The 5,903-nt window shown below is 38.7% G+C and overlaps 2 long non-coding RNA genes across 2 annotated transcripts; both read right to left on the reverse strand.

Annotated features, from left to right (window-relative positions):
- Positions 1–277: 277 nt before the first annotated feature.
- Positions 278–2,008, reverse strand: LOC103457192 (uncharacterized). Its single transcript, XR_532396.2, has 4 exons — positions 1,849–2,008; positions 1,303–1,334; positions 620–679; positions 278–379 (listed from the first exon to the last, which is right to left on the reverse strand). It is a non-coding gene; the product is annotated as an uncharacterized LOC103457192 (long non-coding RNA).
- A 3,533-nt stretch (positions 2,009–5,541) lies between these two features.
- Positions 5,542–5,903, reverse strand: LOC103457193 (uncharacterized). Its single transcript, XR_532397.2, has 3 exons — positions 5,854–5,903; positions 5,756–5,784; positions 5,542–5,670 (listed from the first exon to the last, which is right to left on the reverse strand). It is a non-coding gene; the product is annotated as an uncharacterized LOC103457193 (long non-coding RNA).

The raw sequence follows: 5,903 nt of genomic DNA on the forward strand, positions 1-5,903 counted from the left end.
GTTCGATGTTGGAAACATCAAGCCCGATGTTGGGCTCGGTGTTTTGAGCTCGGTGTTGGGTTCGGTGTTGGGTTCGGTGTCGGGCTCGGTGTTGGGTTCGGTGTTTTGAGTTTGGTGTTGGGTTCGGTGTTTTGAGCTCGGTGTTGTGTTCGGTGTTGTGTTCGGTGTTTGGTTCGGTGTTGGGCTCGGTGTCGGGCTCGGTGTCGGGCTCGGTGTTTTGGGTTCGGTGTTGGGTTCGGTGTTGGGTTCGGTGTCGGGCTCGGGGTCAGGTTCGGTGTTGTGCTCGGTGTTGCTGTAGACGTCGCTGCGATCAGTCTGCCTCTGTCTTCTCTTTAGTCCTGACAGTAGAATAAGTCACAGTGTCTTTGCCCAGTTTGACCTGCAGAACACAAACCACAAACTGTTTCAGTTCCATTTGAATGATTTGTCCACATGTGGCTGTTGAACATGTTCACAATATGTGAAAACTTCACATTCACATTGTTTTAATGGCTTAAGATGCTGAAGTAACATAACACTCCTCTAAAAAAAGAAAATCAGGGAGTTGTACCATGTTACATTTAACAAGATGAATTCAGTGTCAGTGTTATCAGACTGTAAAGCTCTTTGGGTCTCTCACCTTCTGAGAGGTTTCAGGAAGGTTAACAGTAGCGTAGGTCAGGTTGGTCTGCAGCTCATCCTGAGAACAGACAGTTTACCGTTATCTACTGTATCAGTAGAAAAACGTTCTTTGGGGAGAAGCAGAGAAGTTTGAACAGCGACATGCAAAAAAGAAGTTTTAAGAAGTTTAAATAACAAACTAAAACCAGAACGACTAAATAAAAACTTTAGTTGTTTCATACAGTGATGAAATGAAACAAATAAAACTGTTGATGGACAGAAATGAGGAACAGAGACGTTGAACAAATGGTCCAGACAGGTTTTAAACCTGAGACGGCCCAGTCAAAGTCTCTCAGGTGTGTCTGATCAACCTAAAGAGTTAAAATTACAAACGTTACATTTCACATTGACATTAATTATTCTATTATTTAAGAAAACAGCTGCTACTATATTTTATTGGTTGATAAAATCAGCTATAAGCTGCTAATTGCAGCTAAATGTTTGATGACTGAAAACTAAGTGCGTCATTCTCTGACCAATTCAGAAAACAGGAATAACCTGCAATCATTTCCTGTCGCCTCACGCTTTATGAGTGGTAAAGATTTTGCAGAAGTTATGTTTTCTGGTCACTCTTAAAAATATGGAGAGCAATTAGATGTTTTTTCTCATCTTCATAGGAAACATGTTCATTTTAATACTCACATAGTGATGGTTTCCACAGGTTGAATCTTGATCTTCAGAGTCAAAAGAAAACAAATCGTCAATGATTTTCATGAACACTTCTGCTTATTTGTGTGCTGCGCTGTGGTAACTATGGAAACAGCTCTTCCTTATTCTGAGGACCGACTTTCAACATTAGATATCAGAAACAGAAGTGAACCACAACAGGAAGAAAATGAAGCTGTTTGGCTCAGAGAAATTAACGTAAAACGTTAACAGTTCACCAGAACCAGCTAACTAACTAACTAAAGACATGTTGATCACTTTGGAAACACACAGCAGTCTGTAGCTGTCTTAAAGTCAAGTCCATTTATAAAACACATTTCATCAATAAGGCAGTTCAAATGATTTTACATACTAAAAATATAATTCAATTCAAATTCTTCTAAAAACCACATGCGTCTTTCTTTTTCGCTGAAAGGTTTAACATAAAGCATCAGAACATTTGTCTGCATTAGCTTTAAAAATATTCAAGATTTTGAACTATGATAATGAAGATTTGTATATTGTTTAAATTGCCATCAGTACCTGTTGAAATTTTGTGATCCTCTCCATTTCTGGTTTTCCTGAGTTTGGTAAAAACAGCAGCAAGAACAACCAGCAGCAGCAGAACGCCGATCACTGATCCAATGATGATGATGATGGTGTTATTGGCAGGAGCTGCTGTTAAAAGACTCAAAGATGACAAAACTTGTGTGGCGACATGGTGTCTGACGCTCATCACTCTGTGCACCATGTGAAATCAGAATCACACGTCTGATTAATGCCTTTATAGTTGTGCAGGTTCCAGCTACAAATTTCATAACCCCACCAGTTATCAAGAGCCCTCTGCATGCAGTGGATACAGCCGTCCACTACATATGAATATGCATCCCATATATGGATCCACCTAGCGCCTGGAGACAACCTGGAGACACCTGGAGCCACCTGGAAACCCGTGCCTCTTTCACCGAATCGCCTCACCACGCACGTAAAGCAAGTTGGCTGCTTCCTAGAAAAGAACGCACTGCGTATTTAGAGTTAAATACGACTTAGAACAGCCATACAGGTTCTTTAAGATGCTACAATCTTAGCTGGATCATTCCTTCTGCACTAGTGCGGTACTTCATTTCCACCCTTGCTTCCCCCTGATCAAAAGGAAGAAAGCCTGATCTGCTGCCGACAAATGGTTGGCCCAATTACATGTTTGGGTCTCTTCAATCCACTCACTGATTCCAATGCCAGTAATACCATTGAACTTGTGACAGACTCTGTCCCTGGGCAGCACCACCAACTGTTCAATAACCACCACCAGGAGAGCAGCAACTTCCAGCAATCCCCCATTCACCACCCTCTGCTGGGCTCCTCCATCCGCCGGCCACTCCTCCGTACTTACAGGGGAAAATCACCTCAAATTGTCAAAGCAAAACGGTAAAACTAAATCCTGAGCCTACAGGTTTGTCTTCCTTTGGACAACTACTGCTGTCTTGTCTTACAACACCAAAAGAAGATAATTTAAAAAACCAGCTAAAACATACTACACTTAAAAAAATCAAGTCTGTTCAATGATGCATCCTGCCAAACTATAAATGCGTCCATCAATCAGAGGTGAGGTTCTGATTTCACCTGGTGCTCAACGCAGGAAGGGGAGAAAACCATCTCAACACACTTGGACATGGTGGAAAAAAAGGAATAATGTACTCAAGATCAAACAAGATATTGCTTAATTTCAATAGGCCTATATAGATGATGTAATAACAGTTTGTTTCAACGTTTGTCTTAATAAGACGACATCATACCTTCAGATCCATAGTGAGCTTCTATCTTCACTTTGTTTCCTTCAACAAACTGGCAGGTGAATCTTCTGCTGCTCTGAAGATTCACAGTCAGTTGAGAATCACAGCCAGTCTGTCCTCCAGATTTATATCCATCACCTTCACCAGTCAGTTCACTTCCTGTCTCATCAAACCAGAGGAAACTTTTATCTGGACAGGAATTCGACCCGCTGCATCTCCACAGAGAACAGCCTAATGTGATTTTTCCATCCTTTGCTGGATCAGCATCTGGAGACGGAGAAACTGAAAGAAAAAGAAAAAATGTCGTCTTAGATTTCTGAAAAATGTAGAACCACTTTAAAGAGAAAAGGTAAAAAAAAGAAAGCTTAGACAAAGAAAGGAAACCTGATAAAGATTTCAGACGTCTGTATCGTTTTTGGTGACTGACCTGCATTAATATGGCAGATCTGAGCAAGTTTTAATGAGCGTGTTGGAACAAACCAAGAAATCCTCTGATGATGTCAGAAACATCTGTCCAACATTTCAACATTTAGATCAGAAGGAAAGAGACTGAGAGTTAAATCATTCAGGTCTAAATACTCACTGGATAAAACATTCAGACACACAAAATCATCTGAAGAGGCATCAGAACGACGTCTACAGGCGTAGAGTCCAGCATCACCACGATCGATGTCGTTGATGGTCAGAGAGCAGCTGCTGTCCAGATTTAACCTGGAAGCTCGAGGTGAACTCTGATCAACTTTTCCATTTCTAACCTCCAGTGAATGACTTGRGCTTGTATCTCTGTAGTAAAACCAGTTAGCATTGGAGCATGATGATGATGACGATGAAGGACTGTTACAAGCTAGAACAACATTTTCTCCTTCTCTCTGATAGAGATGAAGTTCTTCTCTGGTTCCTGCAGCAGAAACAAAGACACATTAAAGTTTTTCATACTTCTTCATTCACTAAAGCAATCATAAAGGTGAAACTAGAAATGTGTTAACTTATTTTCTGTCATGTTTGATTTATTGGGTAACMCTTTATTTGAAGGGTTGTGCATAAGACTGACATAACATCTGTCATGAACATAGAAACGTCTTTATGAATGTTTATGTCCGTTGTCATGAAGTGTCATTCGGTAAATAATGACACTTTTAATGCAAAGTGGCTCTAAAAGTTGCATTGAAAGTATTAAAAGTGCCAACTTTGCATTAAATTATCATAATTTACAAAATCATGCAAAATTGGCACTTTTAATACTTTCAATGCAACTTTTAGAGCCACTTTGCATTAAAAGTGTCATGTCAGTTTTATGCACAATCCTTCAAATAAAATATTATAATTTATTGCTACATTTTCTCCATTACAACCTGTTAAATAGCCATTTGAGACACATTTATATCAACAATTATTAATATTTTAGTCCTAATCAGGTCAGAAGTTTGAGAGAAAAAAGAAAAAAATTTTATGAACATGATTATTTTTATAAATACATGTTGAAAACCTGAGTAATAAAAGCTACTCAAACTAACTTCTGATAAGGAAATTCTCATTAAATATCTCAGTAAACCAAAATTTCTTTAAAGTTGTTTCATCATTCATGTGAAAGAAAACAGATCTTTACCTTCAACCTGAAGCACAACGACCAGAACCAGAACCAGAACCAGAACCAACATCTCCTGTCCGTCTATCAGCTGCTGAACTGAGACGTTTCTCTGCTGCAGATCTGAAAACACTGATCATATTTCCTGTTTGTGGCTGAAATAAAGGACAAAAACATCTTCACACCAACACCCAGCAGCCAGCCTGTCTCTCTGCTGTCGTCACTTTTGTGTTTTCTTTAGAATATGAAAAAAAGCCACAAATACGGGGAAGTATTTGCACAACCTTTAGTTAGAAATAGACATTTAAGCTCCATTTCACTGAGTCACTTTGTAACACTCAGATCAACTAAAGTGAATCATGATTTAAATTAAGCTTTAGCTGATTGTCAATAACATAAAGCAGATGAGTACTAAGGTTTTATTTTATAGAAGTTGTTGCTTTTTTTCTATATATTCTGTTTTAATTTCTTTTACAAAGTAACTCTGTCAAACTCCAACCTGTAAATAATTTAGAACAGAAAATCTGTCTCTTCTGTAAACAGACCACTGAATGATCTGCTGGTCATTGAATTATTTGATGCAGAAAATGTTTCATTTGGTTTAAGAAATTGACAGACAGTTTTGGTCATTTGACAGTTTGTCCTTAATCGTTAAAATGGTGATTTTGAGATTTTGTGCAGTTTCTGTTGTCTGATTATGGATCCGTCTGTCTGAGTCCAGAGGATTTCAGTGAACAAATACGGAGATTTTGGGTTTTTCATCGCAAAACACAATGAAGAGAATAGTTCCTCATCTGTTTATCTCCTTTATTAGGAAATTCAACAAGAAGAGAAATTACACATGCATATTTAAAAAAACATAATTAAAATACAACACTGTTTTTCTATAAACTGTAACTGACGTGATGAAGCTCAGTGCAGTGCGGCGGCAGCAGAACGTTCTCCATCATTTTCAAAGCTCACTGTGTCGTCATCAGCAGCAAAACGAACCTGAGAGGAAAAACAGACATTAACTGGATAAAACTGATACATATAAAAGGTCTATGAATGTATTTTTCATGATTGTTTCTCTTACTTTAATGTCTTTGTGAGGCTTTTTGCATCCTGCAGTGAAAAACAGAATAAAGTGATTCAAGTGTGTAAATTGTCTCCATTGTAGCCGAGTTTCCTCACCTCTGGTTCTGATGATACCAACAGTGATTCCAACCATCAGGATCAGTCCT

Source organism: Poecilia reticulata, linkage group LG21 (genome assembly GCF_000633615.1).
Source record: "Poecilia reticulata strain Guanapo linkage group LG21, Guppy_female_1.0+MT, whole genome shotgun sequence".
Taxonomy (NCBI): Eukaryota; Metazoa; Chordata; class Actinopteri; order Cyprinodontiformes; family Poeciliidae; genus Poecilia; species Poecilia reticulata.